The 17696-nt window shown below is 42.4% G+C and overlaps 1 protein-coding gene across 1 annotated transcript in view; it reads left to right on the top strand.

Moving 5' to 3' along the window:
- The window catches only part of LRMDA (leucine rich melanocyte differentiation associated), a 1835625-nt gene that overhangs the window by 124921 nt on the left and 1693008 nt on the right, over window positions 1–17696 (top strand). The gene's annotated exons all lie outside the window — the stretch shown is intronic.

The raw sequence follows: 17696 nt of genomic DNA, 5'->3' as shown, positions 1-17696 counted from the left end.
AAAAGAGATAATTAATCCAAACATGTGAAGCTCATTGTTCTTTGTGCCTGAAATACTTCTTAATACTTTAGGGGAACCAAACAGAATTCTGGTGGTTTGAGGGGTTGAATAATAAATGACCCTCTGAATAAACTTTTCACTATTTAAAAAAAAAAAAAAAAGAAATAACATTCTTTTTTGCTGCAGTGCATTTCACACTTCCAGGCTGATCTACAGTCCAAATGTCACAATGCCAAGTTAATTCCGAATGTGTAAACCTGCTAAATCTGCAGGGGGTTGAATACTACTTGTAGGCACTGTACATGTCTATGTTCATTCCTACACACATAAAAGGTATAATAGAAACATTTCTACTTTTCGTTTTTTAGCAATAGTTCAGAAAACTTGTAGTTTTCTAATTCTCCTCATACACATGAACGGTCAGTGCGTCCCAACAATCATGTGTTTTCAAAGGGAAGAGCAGGGAAAACTACTGCCAGACAAAAGGGTCAAACTGTCCAACTTTTATATCCCCGGCCATTATAGAGTCAGATCCTGTACACAATCTACTCTTGGCCAATATAAGCTGGCTTGGCTGAATATATTCTATGTGTTTGGAGACATTAAAGGGAATCTGTCAGAACAATTTACTTACCCCACACCCAAACTATGTAGATGACCATGTTGCTACCTTAAAGATAATGCCATCTATACATTTACTGATGAAATATGTAGATTCTTCACTAAAAAAATAATTATTTTAATTCATATGCAAATGAGATTTAAGTGCTTTTGGTGTGATACTTCCAAGCCTCTCACTTCCTGGCACTAGTCCCCACGTAGCCCAACCATCCTCTGCTTCACTGACTGCACACTGACTGTGTACTCAAGCTAGTAAGTTGTCACTTAAGCAAAGGTTGAGACTGACCAGGGATAATATCCAGAGCAAGTAACCATAATTTGCATATGGATTAAAACTGTGATTATTTAGTCATGGAGCAACACCAGTAAAGCAGTGAATGACCTCTTTTGAAACTTAATAAGACTGACGCGCCCACGGGGTTTGTGGGTTACCAGTCACCAGGCCGCGGTTCTTCTGGGTCACTCACAAGTTTTCATACTTGTGAGCGAAATGAACCCTTATATATGTCTTTGGAACTCCAAATTAAAAAGATCTGTTTTAAAAGCACTTGGGAATCAATACAGCACACACCATCTAAAGGTTTCTGTCTTTATTACATCATGTGATCTGTTTATATAGTATCCCAAACAAAGAATAACTATGCACCAATGAGAGCCACAGGGGTGTGTGTAAAAATGTGAAACTTACCTGCCCATCAGTGTTAGCTAAGCCCTATGACATCATTCAGTTATAAGACAAGATGGTTTCTAGAGATTCCAAAAGGGCTTGTATTTGCTCGCATAATCAAGGTAGTTGTTGGCATCTGCACTTTTAAAATTTTTGCTGGTGCAGATGTATGAACCCTCATAAATATGCAGTTTTAAAAATGTACCTTCAATATACGTGGTGTGAAAATGAATCCCCAATCATTTTTGTTCAGTTCCCAGGTGAGGTCCTCTAGATTATCCAGTGACTTCCAAACAAAATAAATCACCTTTGTAACTATTATAGAATACAATGTTGTTATATTTCAGCAGACCCGTATAATATTAAAAAGCGTCCATGAAGAGGTTTGTATATCATGATGCAAATTAAGTCCCCATTGCAGTACCTCTAACTTGGATATACTACTGTATCTTGTACATAAAATATTTGAGTTAAGATGAACTGATTCATATTTTGCTTATTTGGCATGAAAGATCTGGTACATATGGATATGATCAATAGCTTTAACTCCAAGCTTATGTTTGATGTTGCAAGAGAGCTAAGCAATAAAGGAGATAGAATCTGTAACAATTTTTTTGATATTTTTTTTCTTTTTTTCTCATCTTAACCCCTTCACTTCCGTGCAATTTTCCGTTTTTTGGTCTTTTCCTTTTTTTTTTTTTTTTTTAATGTAAGGGGTTAAAAAAGTTTCAGAAGGTTGTCCAAAAAAGTGGCTCATTTTTTTTGCGCCATTTTCCGCTAGCTGTAGTATTCTCATTTTTTTGGGACTCAGTGACTGCTTATTTTTTTGCATCACAAGCTGACGTTGTTATTGGTACCATTTTTGCGCAGATACTACGTTTTGATCGCTTGTTATTGCATTTTGCGCAAACGTTGCGGCGACAAAACATTTTTAATTTTGCGTTTGTAATGTTTTTTGACGCTACGTCGTGTACTGGTCAGGTTAAATTATTTTATATTTTGATAGATCGGGCATTTCTGAATGCAGCAATAACAAATGTGTGTTTATATTTTTATTTTTCAATATGACAAATGGGGGGGTGATATGAACTTTTTTTTTTTCATTTGTTTTTTAATTTTTTAAAAACTTTATTTCCTACTTTTTCTTTTTATTTTACTAGGCCCCCATGGAGCTATAAGGATCAGCAGTCTGATTGCTCATTCATTTTTCTTGATCAGAGCTGCACAGCTCAGATCATGAGAAATGCTCGTCTTGTGTAACAGTCAGCTCTCTGCCGACTGAAACAGGATCTGAGTCATGATGGCGACAGGAGTTATCACATGACCTGTTCTACCATGGCAACCATCGGATCCCTGGGGGCTTCCGATGGCAGCGGGTAAGTGCATGTTACCCGCACTGGAGCTGTAGTTCGCACTGTCACATTTTGACATCAAGATCTAAGGGAATAACAGGCACGGGTGGAATGCGGCAGCCATGTGATCACCACTTCACTACTAACATTCAGGACGTATTAGTACATCCTCTGTCGTGAAGAGGTTAAATTAAAAAAATAAAAAAAAACCTACATAAGTTTGGTATTGTTGCAATCATACTAATCTGGAAAATTATGTTTCAAAATAAGTTTTACCACAGAATCAAAAACTGAACTCCAAAACCATGGCGTAATTGCATATTTTTTCCTCGCTTAGGCTCTGTGCACACTAGGCCGTTTTGCCCACGGATTTGCTGCGGAAATTTCTTGAGAAATGTCTGCAATCTTTGTGCAGACATTTCCCAGCAAATCCTATGAGAAAAAAAAATAGCTGTGCGCACACTGCGGATTTTTCTTAAGAAATTTCCTTGAGAAAATTTTCTCGAGAAACTTTCTTGAGAAAATGAGCATGTCCATTATTTTCCACAGGTACCTACGGTATACCCCCGGAATTTCACTCCATTCACTGTAATGTAATCGCGAAATTCCGAGGGTATACCGCAGGTAGCAAATGATGTGCGGTATACCCCCGGTATAACCGCGATTTACCTGCGGTAATGCTCATCGCTGCCTGCGGTTTTGCAGGAAGCGATGTCATTATGCCAGGAAGAGGAAGCGGAGCAGAGTAAACACACACGTCACACTCCCTGGACGCCACACAGAAGCGCTTCCGTGTGACCTCCAGGTGCCCGTGCAGTCTGTGTCCCGCTCCAGCCCCGCGGCTGCCTGCACTGCAGGGTGTCAGTGTCTGCCCGCAGTGTCAGCAGCTTGTCACCCTGCAGTGTCAGTGTGTGCCCGCAGTATCGGCAGCTTGTCACGCTGCAGCGCAGGCAGACACTGACGCAGGCAGACACTGACACTGCACTGCAATGATCTCATCTATGCTCCTGATGGCAGCGCTCGGCATCCCCTGCAGTGACCTGGGCTATTGATGTTAGCTCAGGTCACTGCATTGCTCTCCCAGCCAATGGGGAACATTCTGTTCTTCATTGACTGGAACAGCGACTATGGTATGGATCGCCGTGCCCCCCCCTTATTGGATTACGCCGGACGTGGAATTGATTGTTCTTTTCAATTATTTGGTTAAAGAGGGAATGTATTGGGGAGTGTTTTTTCAAATAAAACTCTTTTTGTTGTCTATTTTTTATTTCTTACTGACTGGGTTGGTGATGTTGGGTATCTGATAGACGCCTGACCTCACCAACCCCAGGGCTTGATGCCAGGTGACATTACACATCTGGCATCAACCCCATATATTACCTCGTTTGCCAACGCACCAGGGCAACGGGATGAGTTGGGGCGAAGCGCCAGGATTGGCACGTCTAATGGATGCGCCACTTCTGGGGCGGCTGTGGCCTGCTATTTTTAGGCTGGGGAGTGTCCAATAACAGTGGACCTCCCTAGTCTGAGAATACCAGACCACAGCTGTCCGCTTTACCTTGGCTGGTGATCCAATTTGGGGGGGACCCCACGTTTTTTGTTTTAAATTGTTTATTTAATGTAAAATAACAGCGTGGGGTGCCCTCTATTTTGGATTACCAGCCAAGGTGAAGCTGCCAGCTGTGGTTTGCAGGCTGCAGCCATCTGCTTTACCCTAGCTGGCTACAAAAGATGGGGGGACCTCTCGTCAGTTTTTTTTTTTAATTATTTATTTGTTTCATGGCTAAATACAAGGCTAAGCACCCTTTAGTGCCACATGAAAGTCACTAAAGGGTGCCAGCTTAGAATATGCAGGAGGGTGGGACATTATATAGGTCTTTCTCATCTATCTATCTATTCATCTATCCATCTTTCACTCTATCCATTATCTGTCTATCGATTATCTATGTTATTTATTGCAAAACCGCAGGGACCAACCTGCGGTAAATCCGCGGCAAATCCGCATGCGTTTTTCCCGCGGATTTTTCCGCAGGTGCGGAAATCTTCAACTCCCAGAAGTTTCTCAAGAAATTTTCTTGAGAAAAATCACTTTTCTAGTGCGCACAGAGCCTTACATTGCACATGGAATGTTTTTTCCTATTTTTTTTGCAGTAAATTTAACCCCCTAATGACCATGGACAATAATATCACGTCCTAGCGGTCATAGTGTTAATCTCCGCGGGTTGCTGCAAGCAGTTTGCAGCAATTAGCGCACATGTCTGCTGATTTGTACAGCTGACATGTGTGCCTGCTAGGCACGAGTGGAATCGCGTTCGCCCGTGCCTTTTAACTCCTTAAATGGATCTGTCAATATGTGACAGCGCCATTATAATCGCGACCACACTAAAACTTCATTTACAGGCTGACACCGGAAGTCACGTGACGTGATCACGTGGATCCACAGCTTGTCATGGTAGCACAGGGTCATGTGATGACTCCTGTAGCTCACATGACTAAGGTCCTGTAAGAAACATCAGAGTGCTGCTTATTACAAGAGATGAGCTTTTCTTCTGATCTGAGCGATGCTGCTCTGATCATGAGAAAGGAACCAGTGATCAGACAGCTGATCCATATTGCCCCCTAGGGGGACTATTAAAAAAAAAAGTAAAAAGAAAAAGTTTTGAAAAATTAAAAAAAATAAAACTTTAAAGTTCAAATCACCCCCCTTTCGCTCCATTTAAAATAAAAGGGTTAACAAAATAAAAAATACACACATTTGATACCGCCACGTTCAGAAATGCCCGATCTATCAAAATATAAAATCAATTAATCTGATTGGTAAACGGCGTAGCAGGAAAAAAATCCAAATGCCAAAATTACGTTATTTGGTCACCACAAATTTTGTGCAATAATAAGCGATTAAAAAGTAGCATCTGTGCAAGAATGGTACCGTTAAAAATGTCAGCTCGAGACGCAAAAAATAAGCCGTCACTGAGCCATAAATCATGAAAAGTGAGAACGCTACGATTTGCGTAAAATGGCGCAAAACGTATTCCATTTTTTACGAACAAACTTCGGATTTTTTTTTAACTCCTTAGCTAAAATAAACCTATTTATGTTTGGTGTCCACGAACTTGCACCGACCTCAGGCATGAGACTGACACATAAGTTTTACCATATAGTCAACACAGTGAATAAAGTATCTCAAAAACAATAGTGCAATCGCACTTTTTTTTTGCAATTTTTCAGCATTTGGAATTTTGTTGCTATTTTGCAGTACAAAATATGGTATAACTCATGGTTTCATTTGAAAATGCAGCTCGTTCCGCAAAAAATTAGTCCTCACATTACCAGATTGACTGAAAAATAAAAAAGTCATGTCTCTTGGTAGAAGAATGGCGAAAAAAAACCCCGCACAAAATCGGCCAGTCGTGAAGGGGGTAATGGTAAAGTGAATGGTGTTATTCAAGACTGCAACTCATCCTGCGAAAGTCAAGTCATCCTATGTTTATGTGCATGGAAAATTAAAAAAGTTATTGCTCTTGGAAGAAGAGGAGGATAAAACAAAAATTGACTGTGGATGGAAAGGGTTAATGAACATTTTGTAAGGTTTGTTAACCACTCCTTTTTTAATGGCCATAAGGAAATGTTTATTCTTCAGCGAACTTAGTGTAACTCATATGTTTTTTAGATGGGCAAAAATAAAGACACTTCATTAAAACTTACTGCCTTTTTTGAGTCAAACACAGGCCTCAGGAATGAAGAAGCACCTTATGGATTTTGGGGCCTCCTTTCTATTAAGACTTTCTAGGCTGCAGTATAGGTTTGCCAACCATAAACATCTATTCATTTAATAATATTCAATCCTATATGGAGGGGCTCTAAACCCTCTGCACAACAATTTCTCTCCAAATAACTGCTCTTAAAAGATTTCATCAATGTTTAATCTTTATTAAATGTGACTGAGCTCCTCAAGCATAACCTAGAAGGATACAACAACATAGCACTCAGTAGGACCAAGTTTTCCCCATATAAATAAATAATATTATAGCCTGGTATCTAAAACATTAAGTTACCATTGATTAGTAGTATTACATTTCCTTAAAAAAGTATTCATACCCTGTGAACTTTTACACATTTTTTTCATGCTGCACCCACAATCCTAAATGTATTTTAGTTGGGATTTTATGCCAATGTTACAAAAGGACATGGGAAGATGAGATCTTTCAGAGGCACTCATCTTTCCCATGTCCTGTTGTAACATTAATTTAAATGTTGTGATTTTGTCTCAGTAATTTATTTGTAATTTGCCTGAAGAAGGGGCCATTGGCCTCAGAAATCTTGCTAAGTAATATTATTTTACTGGTTAGCCAATAATCACTCCTAAAATATTAGTCATTCTTGGGCCAAAAGTATTTATTTGAATTGAAGTATAAATAAAATGATACATGGTTTTTGAAATATTTTAAAAATATAAATCTAAAAATTGTGACGTGCATTTGTATTCAGCCCCCTGATTCAATACTTTGTGGGACCACCTTTTGTTGCAATTACTGCTGCAAGTCTTTCGTGGTATGTCCCTATTGGCTTTGCACATCTAGAGGCTGAATAATCCATACTATTAATCCTTATAGTATATTGGCCTCACAATAACCCTCCAAACAGTATAGTGGCCCCCATATAGCCCTCAAAACTGTATAACGACCACCACATAAGCCTGAAAACAAAATAATGGCCCCCAGATAGCCCTCCAAACAGAATAATGCCCCTTTACATAGCCGTACAATCAGTACAGTATAATTGGCTCCCACATAGCCTGTAAACCTAAAAATCGACCCCCACATAGCCCTACAAACAGAATAATGGACCCCAACATAGTCATGCAAACAGAATAATGACCCCGAACATAGCCCTGCAAACAGAATAATGAATCCCAACATAACCCTGCACATTGCCCTGCAAAAAGAATAAGGACCCCCAACATAGCCCTGCAAACAGAATAGTGGCCTCCAATATAGCCCTGCAAACAGAATAATAGGCTCCAACATAGCCCTACGGATGGTGTGATGGCCCTCAACATAGCCTTCAAATAGTATAATTGCTCCTACATAGCTCTTCACATATTATAATGGCCCCCATATAGCCTTCCGAACAGTATAATGGCCCACATATAGTCCTCTAAACTGTATAATGGAGCCACATAGTGAAATGACCCCCACCCAGCCCTGAAAATAGTATAAGGGCCCTCACATAGCCTTGCATACAGAATGAAGGCCCACACAATGTACTCATTAATTAAAAAAAACAAACAAGAAAAACACCACTCACTTCTCCCCAGTCTCTCTCTGCTCTGGTTTCTGCATCGTGTGTTCTGAATCTGTCTATATATAATGGGCTCGATGTAGTGAAATCTAGTCACATTTGCTGCGCTGACGCGTCAGACGCACAGGGAGAATGATGGAGGGAGTGGGTGGTGTTGGCTTGGACTGCTGTTATTAGCAGTACATAATTGGATGCTGTGAACATATCCAAAGGGTAAAGACTGTTTCATCCTGTTACTCACATGGAGATGTACGATATGGATGTGCATATGAGTGTGGCTCTTGATTTTCAGGTAGCTGTACACTTTTTCTCATGAGCAACAGCTTTGAAAAGGTTGGCTACAATCACTACAAAACTTACAAAAAGCGACAACATTGAAAAATAATTATTGTATAATTGTTATAAGCTTCACTTCAATAGACTTGTGTGGGCAAGACAACAGCAATTAGGACGTGAAGACCTAGTATTTCTCACTCCTCATAACATCAGAGGCATGTCACAGCACGTTTATCACCTGTCTTCAGCCTGTGTCTTCAGGACGATCACACAAATGCTGGTAAATATTATACAAGTTATGAACCAATGCATGCTGATATCTTTACGCTCCGTCAGGCATAGACAAGCTTGGTCATTTGGTATGCTGGACAACCATGGCTTTACAGCAGAGAAAAGATTTCCTTCACCATGGGAGTAGTTTGACTCAGGAGGAAAAAAAATATTTAAAGAGAACCAACGATCAGGATTTTCATATATAAAGTTAAGTCAATGCTATAATGGCACTAGGATGCTGAATGTAAGCATACTTTTTGCTCAGAGATTGAATGTTTTATTTTCAGATATATGTGAAAGTAAAGTTCCAGAAATGCAGTTTGATTGACGGGTGTAAAAGGAAAGGAATATGTGGGTCGGGTTTTGCAATCTATTCCCGCCCCTGTCTGCCTGCTTGGCCTTCCTCCCCCTGTCGCCGTCATACACGTTAATTCTAGCTTTAAGATGGCACCAGAGTCAGCACCTGCGCATAGCGCTATCTCCGGCGCCATCTTTGTTAAGAATGTCTTCCTGCATCGAATCGTTGTATGTTCTATGTGAGGGCAGCACATACGTCCTCGTATCTTCTGCTCTCGTCGTCATTGTTGGAGCAGTGCGTACGTCCTCGTATCTTCGTCACTGTAGGAACACGTGTGGTCACAACAGCTGTACTTATATAAATCGGAGTCGGTGGCTGAGCATCACAAGAGAATTAAGATGGCTGTTACAGGCTCCTTCAGCAGTCCCCTGGCTGTAACCATGCTGGAGGTTTCTAGGAGCCAGTACAGATGGCAGCATTTAAATGGTTAAACTGCAGGGATCAAAGCAAGCTTCGGTGGTCTGCAGATACAGGCAGATGCTGGCTGTGTAGCGCAATTGGTCTTTGAACACATAAACCAGGCTCATCTCCTGAGTTGACTTCATAGAGCGCTATACAATCTTTGACAAACCTGTACATCATAGGTCGTTAAGGGGTTAAAAAGGCTGTGTAGTGGGGCCCCCTGATGAGCGTGCTCAAAGGTTGATGAAGGTTAGTTTTGTGTATTGCAAAGGGTTGTTTATAAACATAACACCTATTAACAGGATACCGCTTTGACCCCCATCGTCAAAGAAAGCGATTCTTCCATGTACATAGAGCAATCGTGAGTATGTGTAACCACAGCTGCATTCACTGCCTATAGAAGAGGGGGTCGAACTTGCTCACCGCTGCTCCATTCACAATGGTAGTTTTGGGTCCCACTTCTTGGGTCTGGTGGGATGTCTTGACAGTTTATTGGCCAGTGAGCATTTATTCACAATTTATCCTGTAAAAGTGTGATAAATATTGATTGCAGGTCACTTAAAGTTGAAATCACATTTGCAGTATTTTTTATTTTTATTTTTAACTAAACAGAACAATACATTGAAAAAGAAATTGCAGGGGGCGGAGCTAGCCGATGGCACACTGAGACGCTGTAAGAAGGAGCTCCCACATACCAGCGGTGAATTCTCACACTTCAAAGGCACTCACCGGGTCCAGGATCAGTAATGGCACGCAGGAGAGGACGGGGGACGAGTGTACAGACTCCAGAGGGGGAAGGTACAGATATCACCCGCTTTTTCGGGACCTCAGCCTCCCAGCCTGATACCTCTGCTCTCTCCAACATGGCGCCGGCAGACACTGAGGCAGGAGATAACGCTCAGCAAACATGCAGTGGAGCGACCTCACTGTCTCCTCACATAACAGCAGCCAGCTCAGCCATAAACATAGATAAGGCACAGCAGGACACTACAGAACGGAGTGTTGAAAACCCCCTGTCCCAGCCACAAAAGCGACTGCCAGATAAACTGCAGGCAGAGCAGGGCCCCAGCTCTGTGATACAGCAGACCCCAGCAGCCATGGGAAGCAGATCTGTGACACCCGGAGAGGAGCCTGTAATACCACAACAACAGCACACATCACCTAAAGAACAAAGACTCCCCACCTCCAACACCTCCACCCGCAGAAACAAGGGAGAGAAGAATAAATCAGACCAGACACAGGAGCAAGAAGAAGATTGGGATTGGAAAGCACATATCAGATCAATTCCAACCAGGCAGGAAATTGACTCTTTGCTGGGGAAACTGAGGGAATCCCATAAGCAAGACATGGCCTCTATACAATCAGAAATCAAACAGATTGGTCAGCGTGTAGCAGCTACAGAAGAGGTGCAGGAACAGGTATTTTCCCATATAGAATCACATCAACAAGTCCTATCAGAGCACACGGCCCAGATACAGGACATTCTGACCCACTTAGACGATATTGAAAACAGACATCGCCGTAATAACTTAAGAATTAGAGGTCTCACAGAAGCAGTGGCACCACCACAGCTGGATGAATGGGCACAAAAATTCTTTACCCGTCTCCTCCAACGCGACCCAGAACAACGCATAGAACTGGACCGCATCCACAGATCCCTAGGCCCCAAATCTCCTGATCCGGCCAGACCAAGAGATGTGATATGTCGGGTCCACTTCTATAAAGAAAAGGAGGCCATACTACAAAGATGCAGAGAGAAAGGAGCGGGTACATATAAAGGGACACCTCTGATTGTCCTACCAGACCTAGCACGGAGGACACTGCAACTACGCAAGGCCTTAAGACCACTACTCCAATCCCTCAAAGATAAGGATGTTCCATATCGCTGGGGATATCCGTTCCAACTCACAGCAAAGAAAAATGGGAAGTCGGCGGTCTTCCGGTCCTTGGGAGACCTCCCCAACTTCCTAGGGACTTTTGAACTGCCTATGATCAGCCTGCCAGATTGGCCAACCCCGGGGGGCCCTGCACCCTTACCACCAAGAGAGCACTGGCGACAAGTCCAGAAGAGAAGGGGTGGAGGATCCCCCCGTGATATACACCGCTGAATATCGCTGACCATCCAAAGAAAAGGACAAAAACTTCTTGGAAAACCAGGAGGCGAGATATAAATTGATTGTATTGGACTGCTTACCTGTTCATAGAGCGTCATGTATCAGTATCTTCTCTCCTCACGCTTACTTTCCTAGTCCCCCCCCCTTTTTTTTTTTTTTTTTTTTCTTCTTTTCTTCTCTTTCCTTCTCTCTCTCCCTACTCCCCTCCACTCGCCCCCTCTCCCCTCCCCTTATACCTCTTCCTTCGTATCATTCCCACCTTGCGTCTTCCTCTTCACACACCTTCTATGAGCGCACTACTTCCTACAAACTAACTCTACTCAACCCATTTTCCCTCCCCAGCACACATACTTACAAAGGACACATGCCCTACACTAATTTCTACCTCCTTCCTCTCCCCCCCTCTTAGAGATGCTCTCTACATACACCACTCCATACGCCTCCTACACTCCGTCCTCCCACTTCTCCCCACGTCCTCCCCCCTGGTCCTTTGCCCTACACCACTTCATATTTATTTATTTATTTATTTTTTTTTTTTTATTGTCTCACTCAATCTGTTGCTCCCCCTTTCATTCTTTACATCTGGATCTGATACTGAGCTCTGGTTTAATGGCATTTTATATTGAGTTGATAGCCTCGTGTTCTCCTCCCGATGTGCGATCCATACCCAAAACACACCAAGTAATTGGGGGTGTGGGGGAGGGGAATGGAAAAGTGATTAATCACTACTAGACTGTATACGTTGATTGTTATTCATATTACTTGTGGGCGTTCTCCGCAGAAGGGAGTTCCTGAAAGACCGTAGGCTTTCCCGCACCTCTATTAGGGACGTGGCAGAGTGCCACATTAGACAATAGTCTACCAGTAGATACCTAAGATCAGTAGGCACCCTAGTCCTACTTAGCTTATCTAATTTTACCTTTCACCACTATCTTATCTCTGCTCTTTCTCTTCTCCCCTTGGTTTTCCCTATACCCTGCCTACCCTTTTCTGTGATGTCGCACCTCACCTTTTGCACTTACAATACTAAAGGCTTAAATAAACCCGAAAAGAGAAGTCAGATCCTATATCGCCTGCACAGGAAGGGAGTTAAAATAGCCCTATTTCAAGAGACACACTTCATAGCCTCCAACACTCCCAACTGTAAAACCAAGAATTACCCGACATGGTTCCATGGCCCACACCCCAACAAGAAGGCATGTGGGGTTTCCATTGCTTTTCACAAGACATTCCAGCCAACAGTTCTCGACACGCTCACTAGCCCGGAGGGACGCTGGCTATTTCTTAAAATATCTTTCCTGAATAATACTTATACAATCGCTAACATCTATTTCCCAAATCAGGACCAGGTATCCTTTGGAGTGGAGACTCTGGAGAAGCTGGCAGAGTTTGCGGGTGGCACCTGTATCATCTTGGGAGGAGACTTCAACCTTGTGCTGGATCCAGCCATGGATTCGTCCTCTGGTAGGTCTGCAATCCCCTCCTCGGCACTACGCAGATTAAAACGAGAACTAACATCCCTTAAACTAGTCGATCTTTGGAGGGTCTTACATCCCGGAGTCAGAGACTACAGTTTTCATTCCACAGTTCATAATAGCTACACCAGACTAGACCACATTTTCATATCCCACGACCTGCTAGACAAATCCCCGGGTTGTTCAATGGATGTTTTTCTCTGGTCGGACCACGCACCAGTATATGGGGAAATTGGGGTGAGAGATATGGGGGGGGTGGGACACACATGGAGACTGAACGACAACCTGCTCAAGAATGAACAATGCCTGGAGGATATTCATAAAACCATTGCAAACTTCAAAATAGATCATATGGCAGATCTCACACCTGCACCGGTCAAATGGGAAGCGTTGAAATGTATGATCAGGGGGGTCTGCATATCCCATGGATCAAGAATTAAAAAAGAAAGTGCAAGGGAACTAAAAGAACTGTTAGCACAACTAGGCCATAAAGAAACGATAAACAAAACCAAATCCAGTGACACCATTAAAACGGAAATTTCTACTATCCGCCACCAAATATTATCTATCCTTGACCGAAAATCACTGTGTATCAGAGATAAATTTCGTAGGAATATCTTTGAGTTTGGAGATAAAAGTGGACGATTGTTAGCCAGGACCCTTCACCCCAGACAGGCACAAACCCCAATATTAGCGTTAAACTCACAGACAGGTACCCAGATACATTCCACCCCTGACATATTAGAAGAATTCAGAAACTACTATACAAAACTTTATAACATCCCATCCCCACATACCCCATCACCTGATGCGAGACATCGCGACATTTGGGAATACTTAAACAAATATGCCCCAGACCCCCTTGAAGATGCGGTAGCTGAAGACATAGACGAGGATTTCTCAGACACAGAGCTAAGCGATGCCATTAAAACCCTTAAAGTGGGTAAAAGCCCTGGTCCTGATGGGTTCACCCCCCGGTTTTACAAAATATGTGGAGGGGCCTGCAGCCCTATAATGCTGAAAGCCTTCAATTCCATAACCAACACATGCCAGTTCCCTAAACAGACACTCCAAGCCCGAATAACTGTAATCCCCAAGCCTGGCAGGGACCCACTGACCTGCTCTAATTACAGACCTATCTCACTAATAAATGTGGATATTAAATTGTACTCTAAAATGATAGCCCTGAGACTAGGCCCCCTCATACCCAAACTAATCCACAAAGACCAGGTGGGATTTGTCCCAGGGAGGGAGGCACGGGACAACACTATTAGAACCCTGTCCCTAGTGGCCCAGGCACGTCAGCGTCAAATCCCAATGTGCCTCTTGACAGTAGATGCCGAAAAGGCATTTGACAGAGTCCATTGGTTTTTTTTAGAAGCCACGATGCAGGCAATCGGCGTCCGTTCGCGCTTACTACAATGGCTAAAAGCATTATATCACGAACCAACGGCACAAGTGGGCGTGAACGGACGCCTGTCAGCTCCATTTAATATTAGAAACGGTACCAGACAGGGATGCCCCCTATCGCCATACCTATACATCCTGGTAATGGAATCCTTAGCAAATGCACTCAGGGAAAACCCTTCGATAAAAGGGATACAGATAGGACAAACATCTCATAAATTAGCACTATTTGCGGACGATCTCTTGATATATGTGACACAGCCGAAGACTAGTTTGCCCAACATACTGCAGGAGTTTGAGATCTTTGGCAGACTCTCCAATTTTAAAGTAAACCTACAAAAAACAGAGATCTTAAATGTATCGCTACCATCCGTAGAAGAGAATACTCTCAAACCCGCCTTCCCCTTTAAGTGGGCCAGCAATTACATTAAATATCTGGGGATCAGGGTTTCTCCCAACCACCAAGATCTATATAATTACAATTTCCCAGACCTTTTAAAAAATATCCACAAAGACCTCATAGCATGGCATAACCTCCCCATTTCCTGGTTCGGCAGGGTCAATACAATTAAAATGGATGTCCTACCTAAAATACTATACCTGTTTCAAACTATCCCACTGAACCTAGGAGAAAATGTCTTCCTCAAGTTAAAGAAGATGATCAGCAATTTTATATGGCGTGGCACCAAACCCCGACTGAAATACTCAATGCTGACTAAATCTCGCTGGGACGGAGGGGCGGGGCTCCCGGATCTTAAAGCTTATCACGCAGCAGCGGTGGGTGGTTGCATATTGGATCTCCTGCACAGTAAAGACAGAAAATTGTGGGTGGAGATTGAATGTGAACTATGCCCGAATATGGCACACGGAATCTTCTGGTTGTCATCTAGAACTAACCTTGGGACCCTGGGAGTTTCCCCGATCCTCTTGTCCCTGGCTACAGCGTGGAGGACAGCCAATAGACGATATAGATTGACAGGAGAACCGGGTCCTATGACGCCTCTGGTGGGCAACCCCGCGTTTCAATGCTGGTTTCACGAACCTCATCCCAGACTGATTTCAACGCCAATGGGAAGGATTCCACGAGTTAAAGACGTAATTACCCAACAGGGATGCAAACCACTGATATCCCTGCTTGGAGACCGGCCACGGGAACCAGGTTACTGGTTCCAATATCTACAACTACGTAGTTTCATAGATTCTCTGGCTCCGGGATCTGAGATACATAAGGATCTGACTCCATTTGAAAAACTATGCTTCCTTAGAGAAACACCCCCTCACATAGTATCAATAATCTACAACATAGCAGTGCCCGAGGGGGGTGGAGGAGACGACTTGCCTGACTACGTTAGACATTGGCAAACAGAATTGTGCCAGACTTTTCCCAAGGCACAATGGTGTAAGTCATTTAACCTAACACATAAATCCACCATTTCTTGTAGAATGCAGGAACTCAATTATAAAATCCTCTCACGGTGGTATAGGACACCCGCCAGACTACATAAAATGTTCCCAGAGGTATCTGACGCCTGTTGGAGGTGCAAGACCTCAGTGGGCACAATGCTACATATCTGGTGGACCTGCCCAGGGATACAGGGTCTTTGGAAAGATGTCTTTGCTCTCTATAACCATTTACATCACACGGAAGTGACACCCTCACCGGAAGTGGCCCTCTTATCAATGTATACAGGGGCAGTCTCCAAGGCGAAGAAAGGCTTGCTCTCGTACTTTATGATTTCAATGAGGCAAATCATACCGAGGCATTGGAGATCCCCCTGTACATTGAGGAGAGCAGACTGGGTAGAGGCTATGGATAGCCTGCGGCGTCTGGAGGAGTTGAGAGCGTTTGACGAAGGGAAAGACTCCTTGTGTTTCTCGGTTTGGTACCCGTGGCTTCAGTATAGAGAAACACAGCAATTCCAAACCTGGTTACTCACAGGCGCTCTATCACAATAAATATTCAAGAAGCCGGGATGGGCTCCCGGACACAGGAGTGGCGCGGCATCACAATACAGACCTTCTCCCCCCCCCCCATTTCCCCATGTCTTCCCCTCCTTCCCTTTTTCTCTACCTATCTTTCTCTCCCTCTCTCTATATCTCTTTCTCACCTAATTGATATACATAGGGTCATGTTTTCATACCTATTGAACCAGACTATACAGAAGGAGTTGCCTTTAACACTTTACACGGAATAAATATAAAGATAGAAGATTATTACATGTTAAAATTAAGATGTTCTATAGGATGTTTTACAGATTTTACCTTCCACATGATTTGCGATACATTTCATAGTACCATACGTTTTACGAGACTTCAAGACATAGGTTATTTTATAATCTTCATATGCTGTAACATTGGGTAACATGAAAGACCCTTATGCATTTCTTATCTTCTGTTATATGAAAACTTTTGAAATAATAAAGAAATATTAAACGAAAAAGAAATTGCAACAAAAACTACATATGTATTTCAGTAGTATATTGTGAAAATTTGATTTCCGTCAATAGGCATCTTCAAGAGTTTTAAGTGCCAATATTCTAATTTTATACACATTTTAAGTTACTGCCCTTTTTAGCTTATAAAGCTAAAAGGCAAATTCTATATTCTTATGGTAAATAAAATGACAGTCTAATTTTCATCTCAATTGTAACCTAATCATGAATGCACCTTTTAAGAAGAATTCTACAGCTTGTGATAATTTTCCTCTCCAGGCTTATTGAGAGGACCACTTCAAGGCTGCCTCTCTAACTGTCAAAGCACTGTTCGCTTTTGCTCCAGTGGAAACAAGACAAAGCAACATGAAAGGCCATGGCAGCTCATAAGCAGGTTTTCTTAGCAACTTGCAAACTTGCAATGCAAATGTAGGTATTTGCTATGCAAAGTGCGGTTGCATTAGTGTAAAAAAGCTCTTAGAAAAATGGCAATAATTGCTTATCACATTTCCCTAAACTAATTCATGCCTTGACTTGGCAGTCTTTTGGTTTTGACAACTAAAGGAAGCTTACAGAACAGGCAGGACATGAGCAGTGAAGCAGAGAACACCAAACTTGCTATAAAGAAGTGAAGGCAGATTTGTATTTTATGTATCTTTTTCACTTCTTACTTTCCTGAAAATAGTGGTCTTAAGAACTACGGTAACTCACTACAAAGTTGATGCATGTGTGGCACTGCTAAACACCGGTATAGAAAGCTCGGGTCCTGACGATCATTCTTAGTACCATGGCTTGTGGCAAACCATGTTTTTCTTGAGCTCTACAGAACTCTCTTCAGTGATAGTAAGAAAATAATATCAAGATTTTTTTATTTATAAGTTATTGTTACAGGTTTCTCCCCACATATTTCTCTAGATCAGAATAGACTACTGGACTTGCATTCTGAGCAACTCGTTATGCTGGTATCCGCATTGACTTTGAAATGTTTGTTGTTTTTTTTGTTTTTTTTTTACAATGG

The sequence above is a fragment of the Anomaloglossus baeobatrachus genome, chromosome 5, assembly GCF_048569485.1.
Source record: "Anomaloglossus baeobatrachus isolate aAnoBae1 chromosome 5, aAnoBae1.hap1, whole genome shotgun sequence".
Classification (NCBI taxonomy): domain Eukaryota; kingdom Metazoa; phylum Chordata; class Amphibia; order Anura; family Aromobatidae; genus Anomaloglossus; species Anomaloglossus baeobatrachus.
Note: the sequence above shows the minus strand (reverse complement) of the source record. Positions and strands in the feature narration are given on the sequence as shown.